The sequence below is a fragment of the Nelusetta ayraudi genome, unplaced genomic scaffold, assembly GCF_046127955.1.
Source record: "Nelusetta ayraudi isolate G7.1 ecotype Tasmania unplaced genomic scaffold, CSIRO-AGI_Nayr_v1 ptg000050l, whole genome shotgun sequence".
NCBI classification, from domain to species: domain Eukaryota; kingdom Metazoa; phylum Chordata; class Actinopteri; order Tetraodontiformes; family Monacanthidae; genus Nelusetta; species Nelusetta ayraudi.
The window spans coordinates 765,001-781,867 of record NW_027466100.1 but is presented as its reverse complement, the minus strand read 5'-3'; the positions used below and the strand labels follow the sequence as shown (position 1 = coordinate 781,867).

General features: G+C 42.4%; 1 protein-coding gene across 1 annotated transcript in view; it reads right to left on the bottom strand.

Moving 5' to 3' along the window:
* Window positions 1-16,867, bottom strand: part of tex264b (testis expressed 264, ER-phagy receptor b) — a 39,837-nt gene that overhangs the window by 13,801 nt on the left and 9,169 nt on the right. The gene's annotated exons all lie outside the window — the stretch shown is intronic.

Genomic DNA, 16,867 nt, shown 5'->3' with positions numbered 1-16,867 from the left:
TACTACACACAGAATGTTTGGACTACAGAATTGTATAGCATTTAAAAAAGAAAACCCGCAAGGTTCTCTTTTTAACACCTGCAAACTATCTGTTCCTCGGCTCCACACATACGTACAAGTATCGTAAATTATTTTCCAACACACTGACAAATTAACGACAATCTGCTGCCGAGAGCTGAGACGACTCACATCACCGTTGCCGCTTGACAGTTCCTGAAGGCACAGAGTTATGTCGGGTGTGTGTTTCGGCACGTTGACAGGCAGGTGTTCCGTCTGGTGGAACAACAGCGGCGTCACGCGCGCAACAATCTGATAGCCAGACTCTCAGGCTGAACAGACAAACATAAGGCGAAAATCATTGCACGGAATGGAGAGATATGGCTTCAAACTGGAGCCCACCGTCTCTCCCACCACCATCTGTCTGCGGGCCCAATTATGACAGCGGCGGCGTCTCTTCCGCCCAACAACATTGTCAGCCTCGCGCGTTCGAGCCACATTAATTATTGGGCGCACTTCTCCCTCGGAGACATCTGTGAAACGTTTTCTCGTCGGCTTCTACGTACTGCATTGCTGACTCACAGTGCAGTGCATTTTTGGGGTGCAGGAATTCAGATTTCACAGATTAGCGAATCATTTCGGCTGTTCACTTCGAGGGTCTGCCACCAGCCAGCGAACTCATTCGCATGATGATGGCACAACATTTGCATTTATTTTGGTTTGGGGACCAACACAAGGGTGACCACACCTAAGAAGTGCCACCTTGAGGCTACCTTCTTTTTTTTTTTTGCTTTTGCTTTTTGCTTAAACCCGGGACCCCCAATCTTAAAGTGGAAGCTCTACTACTGGGAATATAAAATCTAATTTGACTGGTTTTAGTAAATGGCAAATGTTTGGAAGACAAATTCAAAAATGTCACTGCAGACTTGAGGCGCAATATAAAATATAACTGAACAAGCTACTGGAATTAATTTGGGTTTGAAAGGACTATTTTTTTTTTACCATTAAGGAATACATCATCTAAAAAACAGAAGCACACATTAGCTGACAAGGACTTTGGAAGCTTCTGGCTTTTCTAAACCTGTTTTAATACGAGCACTGGACTGTGTAATTAATCAAGGAAGGGGAACATTTTTTTGCACAACACTGTCTTGTAGAGACCTGGTGGCATATGGGTCTGATGGTTTGTGATGTCCAATTCTGAACAAGCATTTGCTCAGAAAACAATTATGTGTTTATGAGGGCCTGGGACTGGGTCCAATGGCGAAGGGACAAGGAAAATGGTCAGAAAAACTTCAGCAAATGTGTGCCTGTGCAAAGCATTAAGGGCCCTAAACAGTTCTTCAAGACGGCCAAAAACATTTCAGCTGAAAGGACTTTCCACCTTATCCAAATGTAAATCAGAGGCCAAAAATGTTTGGGAGCTAACTTGTCATGTTTTTATCTATATTGTCCTCTGCTTTAATAAAAGTAGGATTACTCTCTCTCCAGTGTTGCAAAAATCATACAATTTACACTTTTCATCAAAGAAAAGTTGGTGGGTTTTATTTATTTATTTTGCATGATATTTGTTTTTGATGTTGGGGCTGATACACGCGTGATTTTACGGTTTCTTGACACACTTTTATTTGGGAGGAAGCAAAAAATAAACATTCTTGTTGAAAACGATCAGACTCCTGCTCCAAGCTGAATTAATCATGCCTGCCTTTGTAGCTAGTTTCAGGCTTTTCCATGTGCTCTTTCAATTATTTAGACGCCAGACCACCTTAACAACGGCTAAAAATGAACCTCATCTAGTGAAGAAAAACAGGCAGCAGAAGCCGCATTAGCACATTAAAGTTCCTAATATTCTTTTCATTAATGAGAAGAGGAACTGGCCTTTGGCGAAAGGTGAGGAGGGCAATACTACTTTTTAAGATAAACAATAATAGTCCGTCAAGTGAGTGAGGAATAAAGAAATTCTAAATGCTAATTCATTCTGAGGAGATTAATATTCAGTGAGGGGGTTTGCTCTCCCAAACAGTGTTGGCCCCTTCATGAGGTGGAAGTTAATAATATGTGGACCGCTTTTAAAGTATCTTTAATTTGGTCTAAATTATGAATGAGGACATTATCGACATTTTCTGTTTCGCATTATGCAGCTTCAACTTGGTAGCTGCAGAAAACTGTTGCTCGGTGCCTATGAAGCCTGTTTAAACATATAAAAGGCGAATGTCTGGCAAAAATTTGGTCAATAGCAAAAATTAATGATGAAACAGGAAAAATGGAGCAGAACCAAAAAATACAGAAGGCTCATACACGGCTTTAACATGCTGATAGTTAAAATGTGTTTTAACTATATCCTACATGTTAACTTAATTGTGAGCTGTTAAATAATGGTTCATGGATATTAAAAAAAAACAAGATACTATACAAACTAGCTAGCATATCCAAGTCTGCGAGTGAGAAATAAAATATTGTACTTTTTATTGATTATTTATGAGCTGACTGTAAGTGAGGCTGCCAGTCATGTCGTTCAGACTGCGTTCAGACTGCAGGCGAATCTGATTCAAATCAGATTCCTTCTCAAATCCGATTTTAAGGGCTGACTGTCCACACTGTTTTTAGCAAGTGTCCAAATGGGATCTGGCTCTGTTCAGACGGGGCCACATTATTGACCCATCTGACAGGTTGCTGTAGCAACAACGTCCAGCGCGTGTAGTGTGACTGTGACGTCACAGACAGTCAAAACTGATTGGTGCGTTTGGAGCTGTTCAGACTGAGACACATCCGTCCAAATGCGATTTAAAACTACATCCAAAAGGTGGTTTCAATCCGTTTGGCAAAAATCGGATTTCATGTGATTTGTGACTGTTCAGACTGCAAAAGATCCATCCGGTTTCAATCTGATTTTGACTGGCAGTCTGAACGCTGCTTCAGTAACCCATGAATACAGTCATCTGCAACTCGGTGACACAGAGTGGCTTTTGTAATTCTGACTTTCATGTCGCAAATCTCTGTTGGCTTTTTTTGCCCGGTGCTGGATTTGATTGATGCATAAAGTTGAAAGTGCTGCCCCGGTGTCCATCAACACTCATGGAATTTGCCTACCTTGTCCGATCATAGTACCTGCTCACATGGCTGACAGATGAGGATGGTTGTGATTTGACACAACCGCTGGACTAATTGTATTTAACTCCCCTTGAAGGCCCTTTGTTTTTGCGAGACCAAAGGGCACCATAATCTCTTCTGTATTTGCTCCCACATAGAGAGACTCCTCTTACTTACAGTGGTCAACTGGTGAGTAAAACAGTCAAACTAACCTAGCGAGACTCACTGAAGGCAGGGGTCAGGCTTTTCCTTCTTTCTTTTTTTTCTGCGTCCTACAGGAGACCTGGGACGGAGGTCAGGGAAATAATTAGACCAGCAGTGGATTCAGTAAGACAAACTGTGAGCAGCAGGGCTTTTTAATTGGGATGGGGGTTGTGGATAGTGTACCTATTGATTTAGGTTTGATTGTCTCTGTGCTGCGGTAGGGTCTCTGGAGACCCGCACAGCACTTGAGGCTATGTCCAGGGTATTACAGGGTTACAGTAAGGTCGTTTTTTTTCTCCCCTCTCTCTCTCTCTTGCTCCACACCGCAGAAATAAAAAACTTTTTTCTTTGGTAGTGATGGTGGTGGTGGTGGTGGTGGTGGAGGCTCGCGGTTGCTTATTTGTGTCTTCAAAGAAAGTATTATTGCATGGTGGGATTTTGAAAGGAGGGGACATGGGAAATTACAGCATAATATGACCTCACCTGGCTTGAAATTAAATTGTCTTAAAAATTGATGAAAGACGGGACTTGACACATCCTGCTTTATCAACAAAGTCCTTCATACGTGGAAGGTGGCAATAACCCATCTTGTTTGTTCTCAGAGGCAGCCTTATGAATTGACACTGACCCTCCAGCATCTCATCAACCCCTCACATGAGCCCGGGTACGATGACGATGGGAAGCTCCGACAGGTACAGCACAATTCAGCTACTGCTCTTTTTTTTTGTTTCCATGTTTAATTCTTCAACTAATTCACATGTCACAGCTGACTGAACCTCATTATTACGGTGCTTTGTTACACTGCACACCTCTAAAGTAATGTTTGCGCAATCAACAAATGATTTTGGCGTATGTGCAAGACGGTAATCCCCAGCAAATAAAGGCACACATATCTCGCAAGCACTTCTTTTTTTTTTTTTTGAACAACAGATGCACGGAACCACTCTGTAGGTCCAGAGGGAACTGGGCCTGTGCTGCTGTCCTCTTGGTTTTGGTTCCTTGCCTGCAGCACAACATCTGTAAAGGTCCCATGTGAAAACATCACTATGTCCATGGACAAATAAATAACACTGAGAGCTGAGCTGTATTTTTAGCGCGCACACACAGAGTAGAAGGGTTAAGTTGGGGCAACTGGACATGTTCTCGCAATCTTCTCAAGATCTTCATCTGGACTTCTTCTACAGATCACACACACACACACACACACACACACACACACACACACACACACACACAGGAATAAGATCGTAGAGAAACAAAGGCTATTTTTCCTTGGATTCTCAATTTGTTTTCCAGTTTTAAGGCACAAAAATGCTAACAAGCAGCAAGATCAGATCAGTCAGCATGGCTGATGAAAAACATAACATTGTTATCGATTTATAATGTGCAATGTTGAATGTTTGTTATTTCTATAGCGGTCACTATGTGTGTGAATATGCTTTTGTTTTTGCTTTCTTTCTAGAATCTCTCGCCATGAAGAAAAAATCTGTTCCAAGAGCAAATACACTTGTGAGACAAGTGAAACGAAATTAACTATTAAATTTAATACAATTTGCTATCAGGAAATTAATTTCACTTTGTAGGAGCAAAATAGCCTTGTAACACCAGACAGAAAGGCTGTTTAATATTACCAGCGGCGGTTGTGCGGGAGGCCATTTACTTTAAAAAATAAATAAATAAATAAGACGTTGCGTTTCCCAAGAGGTGTTTGATGAATCAAGTCTGCTCCTTCATCTGGAGGTCAGAAACACCCCTAAGATCACACAATGTTAACATTAATATAAAGGCCAAACAACTTAAAGAGCCCAATAAGACCTCGATATCCCAAGCACAGATCATACATCAAACAGGTCCAGTTGGATCAACACCAGAACTCTACAAAGTCTGCATCAACAACGGGGCCAGAATGAGCACTAAGCCAGATCTTGCACGTAATGAAGCTGCTGCCAACTGACTAAAAGCCGTCAAGTTTAGGTATTAATTAAATGGTGCTTTTATTTTAGCACATTGAAGTTGTTTCTTAGAAGAAGATGAAGAGGAAAATGCATGATGCAAAACAAAATGAACAATCCTTGATCTTAAAAGTCTGCACCACAAAGTACATCGGTGATGGCTCAAGAACACTGGCAGAGTTGCGAAAGACATTGATTTGGATACTATTCCATGTAACCCATTACTTACTTGTATCAATTTTATTTTATTTTTCTACATTGTACTGTGTGGAATCCGAATGTTAAGCCTCTCACCTGACAAATGATGACTATGTTATCTTCTTATGGTACATCTTTTTTACATGTACCATGATTGTCATTTAAAAATGTAAAAAGAAAAATCATAATAAATATATTATTATTATTATTATTATTATTATTATTATTATTATTATTATTATTATTATAATAATAATAATAATAATTAGAAAAAAGTGAGGCTGCAAGGTTGTAGATTTGATTCCGAGTTTCAGCCATGGGGCAGATAATGGTTGTCCGTCTCAGAGAAGATGAAGGGAAGTGAAGGGAAGTGAACAGTAAGTAGGTCAAAAGAGTGTGTGACAGTAGGCCTCCCGGTCAAGGTGCAGCTATAACGCTGTCAGTCAATCTGCCGGAGAGGATGTCTTCTGGGCTGTTGGGCTTTGGCGGCAGCGCCACAGTATCTGCTCTAAATTAGAGTGGCCACTGTCACGAAGAGAATGTTAGTATTAGTGAAATGTTTCCCATATGTCCAACTGAAAGAGACGACCAGGAGGAATCTAGAGGAGGGGGGAAAAAAACATGAAACGATGTGTTGTCCCACAAGGAGATACAGAGGTGGAAAAAAAAAACTTTTGTTGTTTTTTTTTCCATGTTTTTCAACCCCCCCCTTCCCCCTAAAGGGAGAAGCGGCTGAAATGGGTACAAACAACAACCTCTCCCTCAGCTATGGCCACTTGTCTCGTGGGGTGAAAGGCAGAAGGAAAAGAACACCATTATTAGTGGAGAAGAGGATGGTTCGATGGAACTAAGTGGCGGATAAGAGCTCCTTGCCGTTGTACTGTTCAAATCCTCGACAAACTGTGTTTTTCTTGGATGTATTTATTTGCCATTTCCTTGTGGGTAAGGGACAAATAGTGGCTTTAAACCCGCCATTCAAACAATTTCTATTCAGCCTCCAAGACACAACATACATTGTTCAGAAACATTTTGCATGCATTCTTTCATAAGGCTGGTGAACGCATGAATTAGCGGCACTGTGCGTCTTCAACTTTTTGTTTTTGTTGTCCATTGTTGCTGATGTTGTTGTTGCGAGTGTCTTGTTTGACCTCATTGTTTTTATCAGGGCATCTCTCAGTGCAGAGCCGCATCATGCAGAAATGCAGAATATCATTTCATCTTTTCTCCTTGAGCACAATATTCGCAAGAGTCCCCCGGGATTAATCTCAGGAAAAGAGGAGCCTTGTACTCTCCGCAGGAGGATGAATGTTTCTGATTCTAATGGTTTCCAAATTTTAAAAAAACAAAAAAGAAAACAAGGACCCCTGTGCAGACATAAGATAGGTGATAATATATCACCCAATACATGAATATGGGGCTATGTTGAGAACGTGATGGATCTTTGATATTTCAAAGATCTTCACCAGACCATCCAATTTGTAATGGAATGGAGCCAATTTGTTCAATCTAATTCATGCAACATTGCCCCCATTTCCAGATCTTTCTTTTTCATCCCCAAACTCCATCCGAGCAGCCTCACAGATGAATCCTCCGGCTCGCCCCATAAATCTCCATACCAAAGGTGACATAGGCCTCTTTTCACGGCCTCCTGCGAAACTAGTCAGTTTCAACTTCCTGCTCAAACTTTGTTGGACCTCCCACATGTTTAGATGTGAACAAAAACAAGAAAGGAAATCCATGAGAAAAAAAAAGAATACTTCTCAGTACCCTGAGAGAGGTATCAGAGTTTATGACATCACAAGGGGATGCTTTCCAGAAGTGTGACTACGTTTACATGCAGAGCTTAGTCGGACTAAGCTCATAATTCGGTTATCTCGTCTAATCGGACTTCTCTCCTTGTCCCAGTTTGCATGCAGCTAAGAAAATCAAATCATTGAAGGGAGCGCGTGCACCTCCACCGCACTAGGGGGCGATATGAGTCTCTTCAGCGTGTTTAACTTGCGTTTAACCTCTTTTGTCGCACAAGAACAAAACAACTGGAGCACGATACAACACCGGTGTAATGTCCAAACTGTTCTTCAATTTAACGAGTTACAGATGTGATCCGCCACCGTCAGCGGATTGGTCAGAAATTTACAAACGTACACAACATATTACTGCCGATTTTACTGTCGAAGCCCACATCTACCACTACCACAGCGATTATACACTTGTAAGTGAGCGCTACGTACTAATGATATTTTAAAAAAAAGAGGAAATAAAATATCCGCAAATTTGCGTCGAGCTGGGCTTCATTTCACCCAAATTATCACACGTAATATTTGTGTGTATATGTGTGTTCAATATATATATATATATATATATATATATATATATATATATATATATATATATATATATATACATATATATATATATACATATATACATACATATATACATACACATACATATACATATATACATATATACATATATATATATATACATATATATATATGTATATATATATATATATATATATATATATATATATATATATATATATACATATATATATATATATATGTATGTATATATATATATATATATATACATACATATATATATATATATATATATCTGTGTTCAAGCACACAAACTTTCTGGAAAAAAAAAGGACAAAACAGCAACCAAAAGATTTTCTCTTCATGGGGTGAAGGCGGGGTTATACCATCGACAAGTTGCCAGTTGATCACAGCCCCTCATAGAAAGATTGACAACCACACACCTGTGCCAAATTAAGGTCCCAATTCACCTCCTAAGCATGCTATTGGACTGATCCCAGCGATCGAACCCGTGACCTCTTTGCTGTGAGGCAAGTCCACTGTACCTCCATGTCGGTGATTAGAAAATGTAAAAAGGTACATTTGGTGAAACATCTGGACTTTGAACCGTGGGACCTGACACTGAGTATCATCCAATATGAAAATGCAAAGAGTAACGATTTCATTCCAAAAGGGCCTGACATATTCAACTCTGTATCAAAGCCAATCGCTTTAATGAAAACAGGACGTATTTATTTTGCTCTTCTTAATTAGAACTACTGTGAAGTAGAACAAAGACAGGGGGATCCATCAAGGCGTGGGTATTCTACTGTGATTTTCAGAGTTGAACCAAGAGGCACTTTGGCTGCTGAAAACCGCAGGGGCACGGCCGACTTACTGTCGGCTCCGACAAGTATGGAAAAAGCATGAAAGGTAATATTCACCTGATGGCTGATAAAGACAGCGGTGGCTGTGGGGAAGAGACGCAGCCTCGCAGCCTCGCAGCCTCTCACTCTCAGATAACAAGAGCATCAGACCATGGCCTCTGCCACGTCCCACTGGACACGGCAGCTTTTTCAGAATATAGAGGAACAGAATATGAAGAGCCGACTCGAACCGTCCACCGAAGAGCACAGCAAGCCGCTAAACTTTAGCTGTAATTTGATGCACGACGAGACGGTGCCTCAGGAGTGGCAGTTCCCGAGCAAGTTTCTGCTTCAAAATGGCGCGACAAGTGCGTTCGCGCTTTCTTTCTTTCGCCAGCTGTCGTCTCTCTTTCACCACTGCGAGGCAAATTAAGTGTACTGCGGAGGACGCACAGCTGAAACCAGCTTTCGCCCCCGACGTGTAATTTGCGCCACGCCGACATTTGACCGCTTCCTCAAGCCCGTCCGCTTAATGACAGTCATCAGTAAAATTACGGAGCGCCACCGCCCGGCGTGAAACACGTGACCCTGATCTCCCTTGCAATCTGTTTTCCCACACTTCCCCCGAGAGATCTGATAGAAATCCCCGCACGTATTCTTATCGTTGGCTCTGTCGCGTCGTTATTTGAAATGCCAAAACGGTAAATCTAGCAGCGGGGGGGATGCCGAAATATAATTTGCTCCTTTTTCAGAGAGTGTCACCGCTTGTTGCCTGACAAAGAGGAGTGGGTAATAATAAACGAAAAAAAAAAAGAAGAAAAAAACAGTATCTCTACAGGCCTTTTCTGTGTCTACATTTCATTTTGGAGCCCTGCGGTGAAAAGTAGCCGCTGGAAGTGACAGTAGTCGCAGCCGGGGCGAACAATCCAGGTGTCACTCAAGCGGCGACGCTCCGAGCGCCGACTCGTTCGGCCCTGACAAATGAACACAGACGGCTTCAAAGTCGCCCGGCAGAATAAAGCAGTTAAGTCCTAAGCCTATTTTTATCTTTTCCCATTTTCTTTAGGTGGGCCGCGCAGGTCCCAAACCTCTGCACCCTGCCTGGGTGCCCCTCCCCTACCCCACCGCCGCCACCACCCTGTTGTCGTATTCATACTTGAGCGGTTCAAAATTGCCTCTCGGATTGCTTTTCAGAAAATCCCTCAAGAGGACACTGGAGCAAATTCATTTAATTTGCATGTCTATCTCGCCAAAGGACACGACCAAATTGTTGGGGTATTGTAGCCGACATGAGCGACTGAGCACATGCGCGCACGTGTGTGTGTGTGTGTGTGTAAGCTTTTTTTTGTTTGTTTGTTTATTTTCACAGCGGAGCCACCTTGGAGGAAAACAGATGGAGCAGGTATTAGTGCTGGATAAATGACTATATATTGCTCTGTAGGGTACTATTAGGTATATGTAGTACATATTTATATCTGTATATAGCTTTGGCAATACTTATTTAGGCATAAATTGAAATGAGAAGCTTACCATTAAACAGTTTAAACCATTATCAACACAAAAAAGCCTGTTATTTACTGTTTGATTGCAAAGTATCCTGTTAAGTGGAGACATGTTGTCTTTAAATGTGCTTTCTAAATATAATCCTTCACCATGTGTAGGAAACCATGCGAGCAAATCTAGACGTATATAGTTCACAGTTCAGCAATATCCACTTTGGAAAAAAGCTTCATTGTTTCCGAGCTTCCCCCTCAGCCATTGACAAGACGGCCATGAGGAACAAAATAATTTGTACCGTATCTAAAAATATCCGTCTTTCTTAATACCGCAGCCGCACCGGGCTGCCTGATCTCGATGCTGAGCGACAGCGCAATGGAAGATAAAGTTTAAATCAGATCAATCATATGTAGATGTGACATTTAAAACCAACAGAGGGTTCCCACTTACTGGGGGATGAAAGTCATGTTTAAACATTTGACGAGCCTTGTGCGCCAAGACTCAGCGGGTCGTTGTGCGATTCTCGATAACGCACAGCCAGTGATCTTGTGGGCTGTGAGATAAAATGGTCATCTACAGGAGACCGAGTAGATTTGCTGCTTTACAATTGTATCATCAGGAGAAAAATCTAAAAAGAAATGAGGGGAAATTAATTCCTTATCTCCCACTGAAAAACATTTCAAGTTCATTTTGTTAACAACTTATCAGGTTCGACAATATGCACAATTTCCCATCTTTATTTCTCATCTCCCGAAGCAGCCTTGCACGACTCAGAAGAACGTATTTATCCCTCTGTTCACAACCTCCTGCAAAACACTTGCTGCTAAGACCAGATGCTCGGTTGAACCTTCCACGTATTTGAAAAAGGAAGAAAAAACATGCAGACGCAAGTGGGTTTCAGGGAGAGGAGCAGCCAGGCTGCGGGCGTAGAGGGATTTCTGAGGTATCACTGCCCTTTGCGACGACAATTGTCTCAGCAAATACTTTGCGAGAAGGATGAACCCTGCTCATTTTTGAGACGTTCGTTGCTCGCGAGACACACTCGTTAGTGTTGGGACAGTGCGCCACGTATGCATTTGACACTATTGACCTTCACAATTGCAGCGTTAGAGTTTTTACAATCACCAAACCATTTAACTGAATGGATACAGGAATAAAAGAGGCAGAATAATGGTGGCGGACATTTTTTGTTGTGCTTTCGAAAAGGTTTGGCTGCATTAGGGGCAAACAAACATCCGTCCATCCGTCCGTCCATCCATTTTCAATACCCACTTCCTCCTGCACTCTGGGTCGTGGGGAAAACCAACAAATGGAAATTATTTTGTTGTTTTTTGCTTTTGTTAATAAGCCATCTTCCCGAAACGTCCAGTTCTGAGCTGGACGGACCAGTGCATGTGTAGCATGTGGGTAAAATGAACCACACTTGCAAACTGATTCATAGCACTATACAGTAGATCACAAGTGCATGAGGCATCCAAAAACTTTTTTCTTCCAGAATATGTACATGAAGAGGACACAAAAAATCTTCTCATTAGCGAAACAATCGTCAATATCAGAAGATTAGTAAGTTAGTTCACTGTTTTTCTCTTTGTTTGGTATGTAGAACTGCACTGGCCTGAGCTTAAAAGCAGATAAATATTACCTTTAGGATTGTTTATGTATAAGAAATCCACATCAGAAATGTTGCAGTGACTTTACAGAAGCTACCCTTGAAGAGAGTTGAGTCAAACGCAGTTGGTGTGGAGTCCATGTTCCTGCTCTGCCCTGAAACTTTAATCTCTAAACTGCTAAAATGAAAATGTAAATGGCGACAAAGCCTCGGCTACGCCGTCCAGGACATTCGCCCCGCAACCTTTTCTGACCTTTCCCCGACGTTCTTGACAATTAGCTAGAAAATTTGCAAGTTTCAACAGGCCCTGCGGTACTAGCATCTGCGCCCTGCTTTGCATCGCTCTCATGACGCCGACGCCATACGATAACAGCTGGGAGCGACGGCGCCTTATGGCCCCTCGAAAACGAGACTCGGGTCTGTCTATTGTGCTGAGGAGGACTTTATCACGTCGCCGCGTACCGCTTGCCAAAACAGACCAGTCCCGAGTAACAAAGGGAAACTTGCTTTATATTCAGACCCAAACCTCAGCGCTGGCAAGACACTTCAGTGCCCCCAAGCGAACAAATGTTCCAGCGTCTGCCTTTCACAAACCTTTAGATCTCCCCTTGAATGTCAGCAATATTATCCCCCCCCACCCCTCCCACCCCCACCGGTCCCTCATCCGCGCTGAAGGCATGGCCGGTGCGCCTCGCATCAAATCTCCGGATGCCAAGGTGTCGGCGATGTATCCTGCCACTGAAACGCCAAAGCGGCAGAGAAAAACATTGGAGGCGATCGATGGTGTGAGAAAGCAAATATCAGACTCGACCGTGGGGCAGCGGCTCAAAGTGGCCGACAGAAATCATTCTGCCTCGACAAGCCCGGCAAGCCAAATGCTGATGAGCTTGTTAGGAAAGGTCTCGCCACTTGGGATATTCAAAGTGTCAGCCGTCGACGGCGTGCGCGGTCGGCCAAAAGAGGCACATTTGGAGGCGCCAAGTTGCACCGCTGAACTTGTCAATATCGTCATTATCAGATATTGCAGCAGTCCGTTGTTTGTCCTTTTACATTTGCAGGGTATTTCCCAAATTTGACAAAAGATAAAAATAAATCAAGCAGCCTCTTCTTTTTTTAAAAAAAAAAGAAAAAAAACACCTTGTTTATGGAGCTCAATGATTTTTTTTTACCCTTGTAGAAATTTTCAAAAGACTAAAAAATGTTTTCTTTTTGCAAAAAAGGCAATTTAATATACAACATCTTCAGTTATTTAACTCTTTATAGGACACTTAATTAAATAAACAGGTATTAAATGTACGTGTGTATGTGAAATGATAAGAGAATAATAAAAACTCTTAGACTATTTTCTTGGAAATCAAGACAACATCAGTGACAAAGACAGTCCACGATGGACTATAACAACAACTTCAGCGAGTCACTGCAAGTCAACAGCAGCTGGTAGGTTATATTTATTATTATATTACTATGTGTAATAACATGCCTCTGGAAATGGCCAGTTATGGGTCTGTGGGGATGGTGAGGACAGCGTGTGGAGACATATTCTGGCTATCGCGTTATATTAAGGTTTAATAATAATCTATCGATCGGCAAGACTTTAGTGATTTTCTTTCAATTCAACAGAATGATGTCTGAGGAGAAAAACAACCACTGCAGATTACTTTTCTGTTTATCCGAATGTTTTTTTTCATTTCTCCCAGGACGACTTTGGTGTTGGAGCTTCAACTCGTGGGAACGAGTGCATCCCTGCTCACCTGATATTTAACTTCAGCAGTCTTAAGAACCAAACCCATCGATTTTCACTTTTCCTCTGTTTAGCCTTTTCTCCCAACCCCCAAGTGTTTCCCATTGCCCCCCTGCAACCGAATGTGCGCGCATGTGTGTATGCATGTGTATGTACGTGTGCCCGCGCGTGTGTGGGTGTGTTTGTGATAGAGAGAGAGAGAGAGAGAGAGAGAGAGCGCGCGAGAGTGCGTGTGTGCATGTGGGCAGGGCTCCCGGCAACAAAACACTGTGGCGGCACCCTAAACCTGCCGCTGATTATATTATCAACTGCTGCTTAGAGACACCGAAATTCAGCTGTTATACCGACGATTAGTGACTAAGTCCTCCCTCGGCCACTCCGCATCTTTTCCTCCATCTCTCCTGCCACACTAACAGGATTAGACCCATTCTGATTTGACATATTGGAGAGGTAGGGCCTGAGCAAACAGAGACTGGCGCTCTGGGGAGAATCCAGGTGAGGGGGCGGAGGGGCAGCTATTGGATTTTCACTTTGTCTCCCCCGAACATTTCTCTGACTGAATTTAAAGAAAAGCTTGTGCTTGTGCTGTTTCACCAATTAGTGTAAGATAGCTAATTCTCTCATCTTTGGATTTTTGTTTGTTTGCTTGACTACACGCTCTATGAGACATTGGCGGACGTTGTGTCAGGGTTACTGAGCTACTTCCACTTCATATTATTTATCATCAAGTATCCTGCCACTTATCCCAGACTCTCTCCCATCCGACCTATCAAACCCAGCCCTGTCCCCGACCTCCGTCTTCACATGTCACACCATCGCATTTCATCTCGCCGGCTCATCCAAAATACTCTTTTATTAAATTCCTTAGCCAGTCTGAAGGTCTTTACACACTTCACCAAGCACATTTCAGATGCTTGGTGAAGGTTACAGACTCAATGTGTTTCATCGTAATATTTTTTATTTCTGCACAAATTACAATAAATTATGGGGGTTGTTTGGGTTTTTGTATGTCTCTATTTTGAAAATCTATAAGATTTTTTTAGATGGAATTGAGGAGGGGAATACTACACATGCACACACGAGACGGGGTCTTTGTCTTCTTGATGAGAAAACTTGAGGTGCTCACAGACATTTGTGCAGCCCACGCAACCATCGGTTTATGGAGGAGTACTTCCAACACTGCGGACCCATGATCAGCTGCAGTGTGGAGGAAAGGTTCACTGGAATGCGGCAGCGGCGCACAATTTGACGAAGTTCACACTTGGGTTCAGGCATAGTGAGATTCAGCTGTGACAAAAGACTGTTGCATGCACGCAACTGTACAGAAGGTCCGTGTTACTGCAGGTTTAAATGGATACAAGCCGCAGCATCGTCCGGGGTGTGTTGTGACAATGTCGTTTTCTTAGCTTTTCTGCAACAGCAGTTCATAAATGCAAATCAAGAGCTTCTTAGTTATCATAGCAGAAGAAACTAACTATACTGACTGATACGACTGTGGACTGATGAACCTAACAAAATGACCGACTGGCTGGTGAAGCTTTACCGGTCTGATGGATTAGTAGCCTCCTCTGCCGCACTGCACTGCGGATGGAAGGAAAGGAAAACAGGTTTCCTCGTCCCTCAGTTCATTTTCATTGCCCTTGAGGGTTTTTTTTTTTTTAATACAACATTCTGTATTAACCTTTCAAATATTCATCTGGACAGATCAAATATACGTCAGAAATCAGAAAGAGTGAAAAAAAAAAAAAAAAAAATGACTGCAAAATTCACAGAAACTGTCTATTATACATGGCATCAGAAGATCCATGTTGGATTCAAATGAATACCAAGTTTACCAACAGGTTATTACTATGTTGGTACTTTATCACTCCAAGGCACTAATGTGGAGACAGATGTGTGTGTGCATGACAGGCCTGCCTGGCTGCCTTCTTTCAACAGAGGTCAATAAGGACCCAACAGTTTATGAATGACATTGTCTTATGCAGCAGTTGTGCACTGCACATAATAGCCAGACAGTCAATAATGCATGAGGGCAGAAACTCACCCACAAGGTTTTGCAATTAAAGCATTTACTGAAGGCATCGAGTGAAGCCGCCTTGAGCAAAACTTGATTTAAAGTGCAAAAGGTTTGCAGTTTGGTTCACTGAGGTGGAGGACCAAAGTTTGTCGACATGCTAAAGGGTTTTCATATTGATGCTGAGCTGTTTAGGTAAGATTTTGATCAATCAAAATATGTTTCAGTAACATCACAATATCCATTGCAGCAAACAAAAATATATATATATATATTTTTTTTTATTATTATTTCATTAGACTGCATCCGGTTCAAGTGTTGTATTTTACGCCATTATATTGTGCCAATTCTATTCAGCATAGCAGGGTTTGAGAAAACATAGTAAATAATAATAACATAATCAACAGAGTTCAGTCAGGATTTAAAGCGGCTGGTGCAGGAATGTGATATTCAGTGTGATGGCTGTGTGGGTTGACCTTTTCAGACAGGTCAAGAGCCACTGGAGAGAGCCACATTTATACGGCGGCCAAGCAGATGGTGGAGTCAGCCAGACAGGACACATCTCACACGTTCCTCCAGCCGAAAGGAGAGTGATGGAGACAACATGTGGCGCTGCCACCTGCTTTGGAGTGCTGCATAATTAAAGCATGTTTGTAAAAAAAATAAAAAGAGAGAGAGAGAGAAGGGGCGAGGGAAGGGGGGGGGGGGCGAAAAGACTCACACCCGTCACGGTGACTCACTTTCCCAGCATCCCTCGGTGAGACAACTCATCACGAAGTGCCAAAAGCAGCTTCGATGGCCTCCTCTCTTTCTAACCGTTATCTTCGCTCACATTCAATCTGCACTTTATTTCTTTTCAATTTCTGCCACAAATCTCTCCGCCTGCCCGTACACACCCTGCAAATCCTCCAGGGCATCTGGCAAAAGCGAGCGAGAAGAAGTCTGAAGATCAGTTTTTTTTTTGTGGGGTTTTTTTTTTTTCTTTCTTTTCCTTGCGCTGCCTGAAAAACGCACAGCGTGAATCAGATGTGCATGGGACGATCACAGGGCGAGATATTGATTGCTTGCTCGCTCCTGCTTGACGTATGCCCACCTCAAGTTAGCAGTGATTCACAATATCTCACACACATACACACACACACACACAAAAGCTCTCGACGGTTATTTATTGCAGCCGCTTTTCCAACCACCATTCAGAAGTACCAGTGTGTGCGTAATGGTCTGGAATTTAGCCCAAAGTAGCACAGTCTGCAACTTTAAGTTTTGTCCTAATAGTCGTAATTGCGCCGGTGTGCTGAGCCAACGCACACAGTGAAGCCTTTGGGACGAGAGTGCGATGACAAGTCACAGTGGGTGTGTGAGAATAGGAGATGTTTACCTGTGATGCACTGGG